Raw genomic sequence first — 15,610 nt, forward strand, 5'->3', positions numbered from 1 at the left:
GTATTTAAGTATTTGTAATTATTTATATATTAAATATATCGTTGTCTAAGTACCCTCAACACAAGCCTTATTGAGCTTACTGTGGGACTTGGTCAATTTGTGCAATAATGTCCTTATTATTTATTTATACTAAATTACAGGTTAAAGGCTATGCATGCTATTATAGTATTTGACTTAATAATATATTATATATTTCGTATATGTATAGGTATAATTAATAATATATATATTTCGTATATGTATAAGGTATAAATAATTACAATGTCAAATTACAGGCATCTTGTTTTTTAGGGTTTCGTAGTCACCTAGAAACCCTTATAGTTTCGACATGTCCGTCTGTCCGTCCGTCCTCGGCTTTGCTCGGTGATCGTCAGTGGTAGAAAGCTGCAATTCGGCATGGATACATAAATCATGTTAGATAACCCTCTGTACTCTGTAAATGAGTACATGGAATTGAATTTGTAACGGCATATGTAATTTTATTTATTTTTAAATTGTGTGCATTTGTATTTTAAACATGACATATTGTTCTGTTTGTAATATTTTTATCTTTATTTGACATTTTAACGACAATTCCAAATTAATAATTTTAAGTTTATAAATATTCAATTGCTTCACATATTTTTGTGAAATATTTACAATAGTTTTACAATAGTGTGGGGTATCGTTGGATAGGACTTTTAAAACAAATACGACGACGATTATTTGATAAAGTGAATATTTTAGGAAATAATCGCTCCGAAAGAAAAAAAAAAACTAACTCTTGAATGATGGGTCCAAAAAATATGAAAAAATCGTAGACAAGCTTAGTAATTATTTTCAATGAAAACTATAGCGAACATGATCGGTCTAGCCGTTTTTGAGTTATTGCAAAAATCTTCTCTTCTTAGTCATTGTAATGAATATCTCTCACTAATCAATAGCCCTGGTTTGGCCTGTTCTGACAGAATGGTAATTACGAAACCTTATACTGAGCATTGACCAACATGCTCTTGGCCGATTTTTGTTGTTTGCAATTTTCAAAATTATCCTGCATTCGAAGTTATCCCAATGCACCGTATCATATACTATCTATAGTCAACAAAATTAATGCGAGCTTATTTAGGTATAGCCAGGGGCATATTTTAAAATTTGGCGCCCCGGGCCAATAAGTTTCGCCGCCTCAGAAGTCAAGGAAAAAAGCATTTAATTTTTTTTTTTACTGTCGATAGGCGATAGGCAGATAGGCGCCCCGGGCCATGGCCCGGATGGCCCTCGGGTAAATACGCCCCTGGATATAACGCTGTAAGTAGCTGCACTAGCTGCTTAAAAATGAGTACCATTTATAGCATGTAAGCTTTCAATTTGTATAATTACCTGTCATATATTTATTCAATTCAATTCAATTATTTATTCATAAAATTATATCTTATACGTCACTATATATTTACAGATTATATGTATATAATAGATTTTATAATTTTTAATATTCGTTTATAATACAGGCTGCGGGGTATTGTGCATTTCGCTCGTACTTGTCTGTACATGTATTCACGCGAGAGAGACGCAGGATAACTAAATAATATCGAATCGGCCTGCCGGTTATGGCACATGCTGAGTAAATCATTTTCGTGTTGGGACGTATATAGGCTGAATTATTATATATTTATACTATTACGGCATTGTGCTGGAAACAGTAATTTTATTTATCTGCGTACTCTAACGTTGACAATATCATTTCAAGGATGACATATGTGCGCAATCCCATTCAATCTCGCATTCTAATCACGATTTCAAATATTTTTACTTTACTTTTCTGTTTTTATAATTCGATGGCACAAATTCTACACGTGTTGAAAAAAGGTCAACGAATTTTAATAAAAAAATATGTCAATCCCAACAAAAAGGTTTTAAAAAAGGAATTATACATAGCTCGTAAATCTACTCTGCGTTATTGTAGGTGTGATTTATTCGCTTTTTCGTGCTGTTTTTGAGTAACTCTTTGATGAATGTGCTATGGTAATATTTTAGTCTCGTAATTGTAGTAATAAATAAATAAGTCATGTATAAGAAATGTAGTTTGCCAATTTTTGACTCCCGTTAATGTCATGTCTTTACAAAAGTTACATTTACAAATTTATATTTTACTGATATTTGAGCTGTAATGAATATTACTGAACTAGTTATTAATTGCAGCTTTCTAGCACTAACGATCACAAAGGCTCGGACGGACAGACAGACGGAGCGAAATTATAAGGGTTCTTAGTTTACTACAGCAACATCCACTAATCCTGGTAGCTAAGGTTTGTTCTTTTACATGTATTGGAGGTCTCAATGATTTGATTCACAATATTCTTTATTCAAGTACCTAGGCCTAACAATAAGCGCGTGGAATACCTAGACAATTGACGACCAGTTTGGCCTAGTGGGTAGTGACCCTGCCTACGAAGCAGATGGTCCCCGGTTCAAATCCTGGTAAGGGCATATATTCATGTGATGAGCATGGATATTTGTTCCTGAGTCATGGGTGTTTTCTATGTATTTAAGTATTTATATATTATATATATCGTTGTCTAAGTACCCTCATCACAAGCCTTATTGAGCTTACTGTGGGACTTGTCAATTTGTGTAATAATGTCCTATTAAAAAAAAAGCGCGTGGAATACCTAGACAATTCATGAGAAATACACATATCATCTTAAGCTAATTATCAGAGCAATTTGATTCTATCTATCTATATGAGCCTAGTGTCCCACTGCTGGGCAACGGTTCCTTTCTCCTTTTCCACGTATCCCGGTCTCCCACCAGTTCCTATCAAAGGCGCCAAGGTCATCTCGCCATCGCCGTCGTGGTTTGGCGCGAGGGCGACCCCGGGTAGGGTCTTGTCGGACCCAATTGGTTGATGTTTTAGCACACAAGTCACCCGGCATACGGCAATTTAATTATGTAACTATTATTACTCTTTAAACATATTGAATTATTATACAGATGTCAATTGTAATCATAAAAACCTCACAATCAAATCTTGAAACATAAAAAATGTATAAGAAATTGTTAGAAATTACTCGTCTAGAATGTTTCTGGAATAAAACGTAAATGTCAAAAAAACCTTGGATTACTACTAAAAGACACATTAAGGACAGGTCTCAACACTCAGTATCTTAATCAATAGTTTTGATAATAAAATAGTATTTAAGAGCTACTGTAATTGACAAAACAATGATAAGATCGAAATGATTATTACGTGATAGTAATCTTATCAAAGACATATCTAAAATATTCTACGTGAAACATTTACTGGTAATGTTATCAGTAATTTTTATGCCTCAACTATATCTCTGCCATGATTGTCATGTAAAAAGATGTCAATAACGACATTACACTCAAACAAGTATGTATATAACCTGCTTCCTAAAATTTAAGAACTCTAAGAGTGACGAAGGTAGTTAAAAAAGTAGGTAGACTGTAGTCCTACTAAAATTACATCCGCCGATAGCAAAAAGTAATAAAACCGGCCAAGAGCATGTCGGGCCATGCTCAGTGTAGGGTTCCGTAGTTACTCTTCCGTCACAATAAGCTAAACTGGAGCTTAAAGTATAGTAAATTGTTAACCAAGGGATGAAACGCGTGTTAAACAAATAGGCTGCATAATCAGTACCTAATAAAAGTCTTTTTACTATGAAGGGGAAACTTTTTGCGATAACTCAAAAACAGCTATACTGATCATGTCCGCTATAGTTTTCATTTAAAGTCTTTCTTAAGCTCTACTTCCACGATTTTTTTCATATTTTTTGGACCTATGGTTCAAAAGTTAGAGGGGGGGACACATTTTTTTTTTTCTTTCGGAGCGATTATCTCCGAATATATTCACTTTATCAAAAAATGTTTGTTGAAGACCCCTATTAGTTTTGAAAGCCCTTTCCAACGATACCCCACACTGTAGGGTTGAAGCAGAAAAAAAAATTCACCCCCACTTTACGTGTAGGGGAGGTACCATCAAAAAAATTAAATTTTTAGATTTTATTGTACGACTTTGTCGGCTTTATTGATTTATATATCCATGCCGAATTTCAGCTTTCTAGCACTAACGACCACGGAGCAAAGCCTCGGACAGACAGACAGATAGACAGACAGACAGACAGACAGACGGACATGGCGAAACTGTAAGGGTTAGTTGACTACGGAACCCTAAAAATGAAGCAAATTCTAATCTAAACTTGACCATATGAGTGTACCTATCTATTAACTACGCGTCTAAAACTGCATAGAATGTGCTCGACACCTATGCATCGACTCTTCTGTAAGCCTATTTAAATTTTAGAAATGGAAAAAATAGTCGGTAACTCTCATAACTAACATTTGGTCACCTTAAAATGTAAATAGAAGAGACAGTTTAAAAGAAAATAGTGAAACAAATGACTTTAAGGTTATATTTTTGTCAAATAAACACGAACCAAACACTAGGCGACACACAGATATATATCATAGAAAACTTTCCAACATCTTTATCATCTAGATGCAACTTCTGAAACCGTTACAACTTCAACGGTTCATATTTCCCTCAACGAATCCGTAGCTGACGGGTAAACATGTTTACTCTTTTCTACGAAGTCTTTGTAAAACGCATTAACAATCTTCTTATCCTACGGTGCTTATACCTTTTTTTGTTATCTTTATTAAAGTTTGGCTTTAATTGCTAAAAATCATAACAGACATGATTTAGCTACTAAGTTTGTCCTTTTTAATGGCATACCGACCACGTGCACGGTGGAGATATAAAAAGCCAGTATAAAAGTATAAAGGTAACTGGCCGCGGAGCCAACGTTACAATCGTTAACGCTCCGTAGCGTATCGTAGTCATCTCTCTCTCTATCACGCTTCCATATTAGTGCGACTGTGACAGTTGCGTTTCGTTCGCGTGATCGATAGGCACGTTGGCTACGCGGGCTGTTAGCGCTATTTAATAAAACACTAGATTTCTTAAAAAACGTCCTTTTATACGTAAATCCACGAGACTGTAACGTCAGTTACCAATTCTTTCGTGTGTTCTTAAATTAATTAAGCAAATTTAAGTATGCAGATGTCGACCTGTAGGGCTACGCCAGACATACAGACACTTAAATTTGCTTAATTAATGTAAGGACACACGAAAGAATTGGTAACTCACCTTTATATTCCAATCGCATACCGACCACGTGCATGGTGAAGACACAACAAACCAGTATAAAGGTAACTGTTATATAACACTTAATTTCTTAAATAGCCATTTTTTTTAATAAGCATAAATGTCTATGAACGCTGCAGCGCTCTGCCAACGGAGCCACCAAGACCTCATCCATAGTCAGCAAATTTTGTGCGCTGGAGTATCGATCCAGATGCCGTGAGTTCAAGTCTCATCCAAGGCAGTAATTTTTCCAATTTTAAAGAACCGTGTCCCGGATAGTATGGGTCCTGGGCCATGACGAGTCCCGAAGTAACTTATATATCATTAGATAGTGCATAGCCTATATCGATAGAATATATCGTCCTTATGAGCGTATTTGGTGGGCATACATTGTTAGCAAAAATTCATCTGCGTTATATTAGGGTGGCAGAAACCCATTTCATTTGTAAAAATATCGTCTATTATTTGTCTGTGAACTATTACAGGGCACTGTAGTTCTCCTTGCAACCAGAGCACCTCCTCGTGGTGACAGTGGTAGCGGTCAAAGTTTAAACTTTGACCCGCCAAGTCTCTGGAAATATGACATGGCGAAGAGATTTAGTGATTTAATGCGTTCTGATGCCTCTGGAGGCTGGGTCCATCTTGGCGGGGGCAGACATGTGAGCGACGGATGTACCCAGGGGTTCATGCCAGCCCCTGGTACGGGATCAATCCGAAGATGCAACTGTCATCCATATATTGTTTTTCTGCAATGTCAAGAAAGCTATAAGAAAATACGCTTTGACTGGTTCTCATTTTAGGAACTGGTATTTAGGGTATTCAAGGCATCTAACAGACAAATAAAACATCCATCAACACACACGGGAGACCTATTTATAAGATTTGACAGTACTGATGAAGAATCTTCACAGATATAAATGTCAATTAAGTCACCATTGTTGGTTGCCTATAAACATACGCCCACTTCGAATAACAATGAAACAATTTTTCCGTGAATGCACTCGTAAATCCCTACCTGTTAGTATGCGATTCGCGACACGGTTCTTTATACCATTTTAATGGTCTTTTTACAGCCATGTAAGCTAGGTCTATCTAGGACATGCACGATAGGTTCCGTGGTAAGAATGTAAGAGAGAGAACTTCTAGCGTGGCTCCTAGATGAGACGTCGTGTGTGTGCAACTCTGACGCTACGCTAGCGTCGCGTCTTCTGGTTGGCCGCGGCTCTCGCCGTTTATTGGTCTGTCGGCGCATTGAAGATTTGACTGCAGCTCCCAACTATGATTGGATCCTTAGTTGGGAAGAGTGTTGCCATAACGCGAACAGTAACGTTCGGATGTCAACTGCAGCTATAGTCGTTAGATTTGTAGCTGGCCCCCTTCCTTTGTCTATTGTTAACTAAAACGGCGCGTGCCACTACCTGCAAAAAAAAGGGGTCGTATAATTCTAATTGACACCCAAGCGCGGGCTAGTCCAACGCTCAAAAAACCAGTGTAGGTGTGCTCTCCGATAACGCGCCTTTGTTACGCATATCGAGGACACATTTTAGGCTGGTTCGACTCGCCGGCACTCAGTAACCGTATAGGGATCACACAAGAACTCGCAAATTATTTTTCCATTTGTTCATTTTGAATCTTATTTCAATTACCATAGGAGTTGTAATTCAATAACCGGTTAAAGTGACCGGGCCCTTTTTTTTGCAGGTAGTGGCACGCGTCATTTTAGTTAACAATGGACAAATGATAAGCCGTTGGGGGCCAGCTACAAATCTAACAACTATACATTACTGTTGCGGCGTCGTCGCTGCCACTGATTCTGACTATTTCTTTGATAAAATGAGTGACGGAATGAACGTCACAATCGCGGCAGTAATGCGGCGGCGAACGTCACTCATTTGATCAAGGAAATTGACGGATGCAGCACAACAACAACGACGCCGCAACAGCAATGCAGCTTTAGTTGACATTCGAAAGTCACCTTGAACGAAGTTTTTGTGTAGATTTAACAGATCTCAAGGTCCTTTTAGACTGGTTCACTAAGGTGCACTTCTCAGCGCGTGCACAACTTAATGGAAGAAAGCAACCAGGAGGGGCAGGAGGATCAATGATTCAGTGCGTTGAGCACTACTCTTATTGTTGCAGATTCGCGTAATGGTGGGGTAAACTAAATTCTCCTCGGTGTCATGGCTTGCTTAATGAAAAAGACTCTAGAGAGATGTATAAAAGCAGTTAGTATACAGAGTATCCAGCGGCAGATTTTCTATTTCAAACTATTTAAGAACAACGTTTTCTAAATGTCGGCCTTCACTGGATATGCTCTCCAACTTTTTCCGCATATGCCGAAATTAATGCAAATACTTGCAGTACTAAGTCAAAAGCCCTTAATTAGATACGCCTCATTAGCGTATAGGCCTGCTTTGATGGTCATCGATCCATTACCAGTAAAATCATTTCGCAACACTCACACAACTAAAACATCTCCCAGCACCTCCCTTGCACTTCGCGTTCGACATTTTTTGTATTTGAAATCGGAGATCTGCCGCTGGGCACCCTCTATATTCATGGTAACTAGATAAGATTACCATTTTAGTTCCATCGTCCAAGAGTGGGTTTCTATGAGTATAGTATAGTGAATTAGAGCTAAATTGGGGCTTAAAAATTCGGTGGCATTCAAGGCCAGCATTTGTCTGGGGGCCTACCGCGAAAACCGTAATTCGCAAATTGCGGGGATCTTTCTCTTTACTAAGACGTAATTAGAGTGACAGAGAAAAATACCCGCAATTCACGAACTTCGATTGTCGCGGTTATAGCCCTGTTCTTTATAACGTAGGTATGTGTAGTATTTCAAGTAGTTGTCATGATTATTGTCGTGAAGGCCCGCAACTCGCAAGTCACACCCCGAGGATTTAAGACTCGAAATTATGTTTTTACTTAACGTTGCTATTGGCGGGCGGATCTGCGGGGCATCCATCACTGCACAAAGGACTGCAAGCGATAAGTAGTCAATACCCATTGCTGAGGGGTTAGTGTGAGTGTAATTAATTGACTGAACGCTGTGCAAAACGATGTAGCGTGAGGGATCCATTTAGCATTGATTTCTGTGACAAATTTTCGTTTAGTTACCAAAATTGATTACGTCTTTATTACAGCAATCGAGTCCTTTCAAGGCTCGCTCCAAACAGCCCAAAAAAGGGCTCAGGTCACGACAACAACAACTGAGTTACAATAGGTTTCAATTATATTTTTATAATGAAGCTTAGTTCTTGTAAGACTGTTTACACTTAAAATTTCAGTCTAAACAATCCTCCTATAACTTATAAAGTTCTTCGTTCTTAAGCGATCCTCTACCAATCGTAGAATAGAATATATACTTAGAACCCGTTGCAGTGTCGCAGCGGATCGGTGGCACATTAATCACCGCACAAAGCCTCGGCGATATTGTTGAAAAGCTCCCGCGCGATAGCTTTCATTCCGTTCGGAACACACGTTTAAACGTCTTAAAGATGACGGACACTTTTAGCTGGTTTTAAGGTACGATTTAAAATGCTCAGTTTTGCTTGGCTTTCGAATTGACTCCCCCGAGCGAGTGCGACTTTCAATTTAAGATTGTAAACGTGCGTGAAACGATTGTGCGACAGATTGCTATTGCGATAAACTGTTGCAGGTTAGAACGATTGTACGATACAACTGTATTGCGACAAACTATAGATCGACTGAACATTTTTTCCTTCCCTTGAATCCGACAAGTTGCATAAAAAAAAGGACAAAGTAATAAACATTTTAATTCAATGCCCCCAAATTCTAAAAACAAATGAAATTCGTAATTGCCGCGCCAACCCGCGGTCACGGCGCAATTGTTCCGAATTTAAAAATAAGTTAACTTTTAAGAGTATCCTATAACGCTTTTTTAATCGTTCTTAATTTAGACCTTATTCGACCGCAATATGGCTGATAATTATTTTTATATAAAAGTTAGATACGAGGTAGTGGAAGTAACTGACAATACGCGGGCCGCTAAGTTGGGCTCGCCGCCCAAACGAGGTGCTAAACGCTGGCTGGACATCGCCCGTAAAACTGACCGGCGTTCCAATCGCACTCAAATTTGGGCTGTATTAACGAGAGATTAAAGTTGCTTTTTGAACACAAACTTAACGCGAGGTTCTAAAAGTTACATTCCAAAATTCATAAAATTATCCAAGTTCGCTAATGTTTGAATTAAATTCGCAAAACTGGGGTCGGTTGGTCCAATAACTTTCTTCAAACCAACGCTTGAAACCGGTTACAATATACGTGCAAGTAAATACCGGAGAATTTTGGTTTTGTTCCGAGTTTGTTTCTTGAGAACGTGAATGTTTGAGCTTTACGATCCTAGCGAAATAACGGTATTTTTCTATGAAATTCCATTTCGAGAGAAAACCTTTTCCACTAACTAAATCTTATCAAATCACTTTGATTTTGATCGCTTCAGCATAATATATTTTTGGTTTATAGGTTTTTTTTTGTATAGTCAGCAAACGAGCAGACGAGCCGCCTGATGGGAATCGGTCATCAAAAAAGTGAAATCATAGAGAATGGAAAATATTTAGAAGTGGAAAAACATTTTTCTTTTTGTATTGACGATCACGTGGTATATTTCCCTCTTAACTCGTTCGCGTCTTTCCTGTAGACATTCCAAAATGTACTATGCGACTTTAGACGTTGCAAGAACCTAAAGCTAAAGGCGGGATATTTTTTTAATTAGATACTTGAGACTCAAACAAGAAAAAATACTCCTTTGGCGCAGTGACCCAAAGTGTGTCTTGGCCTCCAACACGACTGCTCGCCACTGATCCCGGTCCTGTGCAGTTTCCCGCCAGTCTTCAACCTGGAGCTCGCGCAGATCCGTGTCCACCACATCCGCCCATCGATACCTAGGTCGACCGGCCGAGCGGCGTGCTGTCGGTTTTCCCTCAAACGCTGTTTTCACTGCCCGATCGGCTCCCATTCGCTCTAGATGACCGAGCCACCTCAGCCTTTGCGCCTTTGTAACACCCATGATATTTGGCTCAGCTACTATCTGTTTGACTTCGATGTTTTTGCGGATTCTCCAGCTGCCATTGGGTCGCTACTTTAGGCCGAGTATTTTGCGAAGAAACTTCCTCTCAGCCACCAGAAGCTTACTTTCTTCCTTCAAAGTTAGTGCTTCTGCAGTGCAAAGTTCTTGGCCTCACATCCGTATGTTAAGAAGAACATCCGCATATACTTTTCTAAACAATAAGAAAAAATAGGATATATAATCCTGTCTGAAGCACTACGGCTCTAGTTTTTCTAAAAATATATGTCGTGGTAAACCATATCAAATGAAAAACGAAGTAAGTTTCATCAAAATTGTGACAAATCTTCCCAACGAACCGGACTCGAAATTAAAAATTCAGCGTGCTAATAAAACGTCACCGCAGACAGACCGTGACATCATCAATCACCGAGTAATGACGTCATCCATTATCAATTATTGACAGCGTGACGGAGGCGTTCGCAAAACGTTCTCTGTGTTGTGAGGCTGTAGTGCCTAGTATAAGCTGGCCTAGATATACAACAATGAATGATAGAATGCATAAGATACATAAGATAATACGTTTTTTGACTAAAATATTATTTTTAGGGTTCGGTACCTCAAAAGGGAAAAACGGAACCATTATAGGATCACTTTATTGTCTGTCTGTCCGTCCGTCAGTCCGTCATTCAGTCAGTCCGTCAGTCCATCCGTCCGTCTGTCTGTCACGACCCTTTATCTCGGGAACGAGTGGAGGTATTGAGTTAAACAATATACACTATTAAATATTCATCATTCAAAATCATCAATCATCACTTAAAAGTCAATTCTATCAGCTAAACAGCAAAGAACTCAAAATTTGCATGATGCCACACATGTGGATAAAATGCAACTTTCTTATCAGTTTTTAAAGTAAAATGAGAGCATTTACGAGCTTGCCTGGTCAAAAATATTATTATTACTTAGAGATGTAAAAAGTCTCTAAATGTCGAATCACACAAAAAATACTATTATTACATAAATATATATTTAAATTAGCTCAATCTTATGCTGGTCGAGCGCTCCGCGAAAGTCGCGAATAAGACAAGATTTCGCAAGTTTTCTGCCCACATTGATCATTTTAGTTTATACCTATTAGGCGGGGGCTACTCTGACCATCAATCTCATGATAATGCATGTGGGAAAAGAATTGACAGCGTTTTTGGGGAGTTTCGGGACTTTTGGTCTTTGTATTATTTTGTGCTTCATCAACTAAACGGCAAATGGTGGCTACTTTTTTCCGTTTAGGTAATTAAGTCAAAAGTATGTAATATAAAACTATCTCACACAGATTGAAAAATGTGGAATAAATAGGGAAACAGCATTAATATACTGGATTATACAGAAAATGTTTGGTTTATTAGAAAACACATTTCCACCACTTGACCCCACTAGACGGACGATGCAGTCTTAGCAAATATATGCAGAGTTAATTAAAAGTGTGTAAAGGGATCGTTCGGATTCAGACTTCTCCAGCATATACTCGTAGTTATTATACCGAATCAGACTGCACCAACATTACTCCTGCAGTCAAAAAGGTCATTATATATATAGGCTTAATTCTAAAATCTAAAATTTATTCTGCAGGTAGGCCTCAAGGGCTATGTTACAAGTCAATACAACATTTATAGTAACAGCCAATACCTAAATACAAACAAACAACAACAACACATAAACAACAAATCAACAAAACATTACAAACAGTCTTAAAGGGTGCGTGTCTTATGATAAATAGTTGCATGCAGCAGTAAAAAAATGTGATTTGTAGTATTTAATTTTAAAATATATTTTTATAATGTGTATGCTAGTCTTAAGGTATTTATCTACGTGCCACTAGTTACCTGAAATAAAGGTATAAATAAATTAGATTAATTTTGCAATACAAAATCAATCGGCAGTAATGTCGCGCTGCAATACTGCCCGCAGTTATTAGTCTAATCGAATCGATTCGAAGAATGAGATACGATAACGCTAAGCTCTGGTTTAGATAAGTTCGCATTTAGATATCGTTTGTATGTCGTATAATTGACAGAAGCAGCTCGATTCGGGCAACTAATGTCACTTTGACGTTATAAATATCGTATAATCGTACATAGAGCTTATTGGGATCACAGCGGAATCGACATAAACGTCAATTTTGACATGTCGTTTAGTTATCGATATTTTAAAGATCTTTCCAAGATCTTAAACGTGTCTTAATCATTCTTCGAATCGGGCCGTGAATCCGAACGGTAAAAAAGTCGAAAATCCAAACTATTGCGGCGCCATCAGTATTACATGTTTATTGCTTTACGAATGGCCGGATTATGGCCATGAGGGTGATGAGGGGGGATTAGTACGTGGACACTTTGTCCGTTAGGCCGTTATTCTTGAAACTTGCAGACTTGGAGAACCAGTATTCAGTGTGTGACAAGATTCTAGTACGTGTATGACCTAAGAATGAACGAGCTGTTACATGTATTTGAACCATATAAATAGGGTATTAAAATTGCTTTTTAAACAAACTTATTTTTATAGATTGGTACGGTACCCTTCGTGCCGGATTCCGACTCGCACTTGGCCGGTTTTTTTATTTTATCGAATTAAGGTTCAAGTCACAAAATTCATCTCAGAAAATTTCAACTATAACATGGATGCCGGATGGAAGACGGGTGTATACTCGTATCAACAAATGTTGGCGTAACGTGAAAGATATGTGCTATCAGTTTAGTAAATATACGCAAAATTTGCGTGAATCGTATTTTTTAAGGTCGGTACCCAAAGGGTAAAATGTTAACTATTACTAAGACTCCGCCGTCCGTCCGTTTGTCACCCGTTTGTCACTGTGTCTCATGAACCGTGATAGTTAGACAGTTGAAATTTTCACAAATAATGTATTTCTGTTGCCGCTATAACAACAAATACAAAATAAAAAACAGAATAAAATAAATATTGGAGCCCCTGTCATACAACTGACATGATTTTTTTGCCGTTTTTAGGGTTCCGTAGTCAACTAGGAACCCTTATAGTTTCGCCATGTCCGTCTGTCTGTCTGTCTATCTGTCCGAGGCTTTGCTCCGTGGTTGTTAGTGCTAGAAAGCTGAAATTTGGCATGAATATATAAATCAATAAAACCGACAAAGTCGTACGTAAAAAAATATTTTTTGTAGGGTACCTCCCCTACACGTAAAGTGTCGTATCTTTAGTACATTTTTGACGAATCTTAAAGTTCGAATCGAATCGGGCCGTTAGACAGTAAAAACGCAACCATCATAATCTATACCTACCTAACTAACGAATAAATTTATTGAGAGCGCGCCCGTGCTAATGAGACTTTTAGTTATACAAGCAGTCCAGTGAGCGCATAGATAAGGAGGTGATTTTTGGCGTAGTTGCGCTTTTACAAGTAATATCGCTATTTGCAAGAATGTGCACCTCTTGCGTGCGCATGATATTTTTTTATTATTATTTATTTCAATAAAATAGAATACATACTGACTTAATATTAAATACAACGTCCCACCAAACTGTTTGCACAGTTTGACTGTGGGATCCGCGGGTCTATACTAGATTAGGTACATGATAACTATAAAGTCGTAAATCTAATTAATTGTCGAGGCAAATATTGGATATGTATGTGTTAAATGCTATCAAGGTAATGTTGGAACAAAGCTCTTTTAAATTTATATTTCTTTTTCTCCTGTCGGATAGTTAGATAGGCTCTATGACGTCAAGTCCTTCAAGTCTTTTTTGGTCCGCAGCAAGCTCGATTCTCCATACAAACGGAGTTTCGTTCTCATTTTAAAACTACGTGTTGGATTGTAATGAAACTTTGCACATACAATGACATGAGGTGTATCTGTGCCTATAATTAGTTCATATAGCTACAGCTTATAAGACAAACGAAATAAAGCAAAAACAAGTTTTGTATGAAACACTTGAATTCGCTGTATTTTTAACTATGGTATCTGAAGCTACATAAACTAATTACAGATATAGATATACCTTATCCTATTGTAAGTACAAAGTTTTAGAGCAATCTAGCTAGGCATTTAAAAATGTGAGCGTAACTACGTTTATATGAAGAACCGAGCTTGCTGCGGACTTTTAATATAAAAAAAAAAATTAAGAACTACGTTTCTCTGTAATATTATTTACTCAATTTATGTAAGAATGTCCTGTAATATTTATTTTATTTAACAAAAGTTTAAGTTTGTGTATCAAAACTAGAGAATATTTTGAAGAGATTTCATTTTAGTTAAATGATTGGTGAACGGTGATCCGATATAAAAGTCTAAAACCTAAAAGGTGTCAGTGTTACCACGAACCCCGCTCTCCACATTTTGTCACAAATATATCCAAGGACTTCCCAATTAAATATTATCCCTCCTTACCCGGGGTAAGTTACTCTACACAGGTAATTAAAAGCCCGAGGGACAATCAATCATCCGAGCTTTTAAAGCGTCTCCCAAAATCAAATTCCACCTCAGCTTTTATGATCGCGAGAGACTTTGAGTGCTGCGTTTGACAGCCTTGTGGTGCTTTGGTGTAGGCGGGCTTTATTTGCGTTTTAATGTTTATGGGCTTAAAGAAGTTTCTTGGACTATGGAACAATAAACAAACATTATACTTAACCAAAAGTTGAGAGATTGCGTAGGATCGAGACATCTGGCATTTACGCGTGTCGGAGGTCAAGACTCATTTTGGGTCGCTGCGCCATTAACCTTTTGAACGCTTTCTCTCTCGCACCAAAATGTGGCATACACGCCAACATCTAAACTAGTGAGAAACGAATTTCGAACGTTATCTGTTAACAGTAAAATTGCTTTGAGAGCGTCTGCCGTGACCCTTTAGTGGTCGTTGGCGTGGTAGGCACGACAGGACACGACCACTTTAGTGGCTCTTGGCGTTCAAAGGTGTAACATTTTTTTTTCTTTTTTTTAAGAGGGGAAATGCGTTTCGCATACCACCCAGGCGCGGGGACGGGCTTGGGATGGTTATGTGGGACTCCCATAATAGGCTGATGAGACCCATGATTTACCTACTAAAACCCCTCTGTTGCCGCCTCAGTGCTATAGGGCGAGGTCCCAGGAACGCCGATGTACTCTTCCGCAACCTCGCCAGCGGCCGTCCGGACTCGGACTCGACTCGTGGGGGAAAAATAGTAGTACCTAACCTAAGCTGAGTTAGACCAAGACTTCATCCTGTGGGTGGCAGGCTCGGGGACGTCTGCCGCCTACACAAGGGTCCCTGCGCGGGCGGGCGCGACGTATGATCGACGCGCCCACTGAGATGAAGGGGTGATCTATTCCCCACGAGTCGAGTTCGAGCCCGGACGGCTGCTGGCGAGGTTGCGGAAGAGTACTTCGGCGTTCCTGGGACCTCGCCCTATAGCACGGAGGCGGCAACAGAGGGGTTTT

General features: G+C 38.6%; 1 protein-coding gene across 10 annotated transcripts in view; it reads right to left on the reverse strand.

Annotated features, from left to right (window-relative positions):
* The window catches only part of LOC133521066 (disintegrin and metalloproteinase domain-containing protein 11), an 813,047-nt gene that overhangs the window by 728,922 nt on the left and 68,515 nt on the right, over positions 1 to 15,610 (reverse strand). The window lies entirely within an intron of this gene.

The sequence above is a fragment of the Cydia pomonella genome, chromosome 9 (genome assembly GCF_033807575.1).
Source record: "Cydia pomonella isolate Wapato2018A chromosome 9, ilCydPomo1, whole genome shotgun sequence".
Taxonomy (NCBI): Eukaryota; Metazoa; Arthropoda; class Insecta; order Lepidoptera; family Tortricidae; genus Cydia; species Cydia pomonella.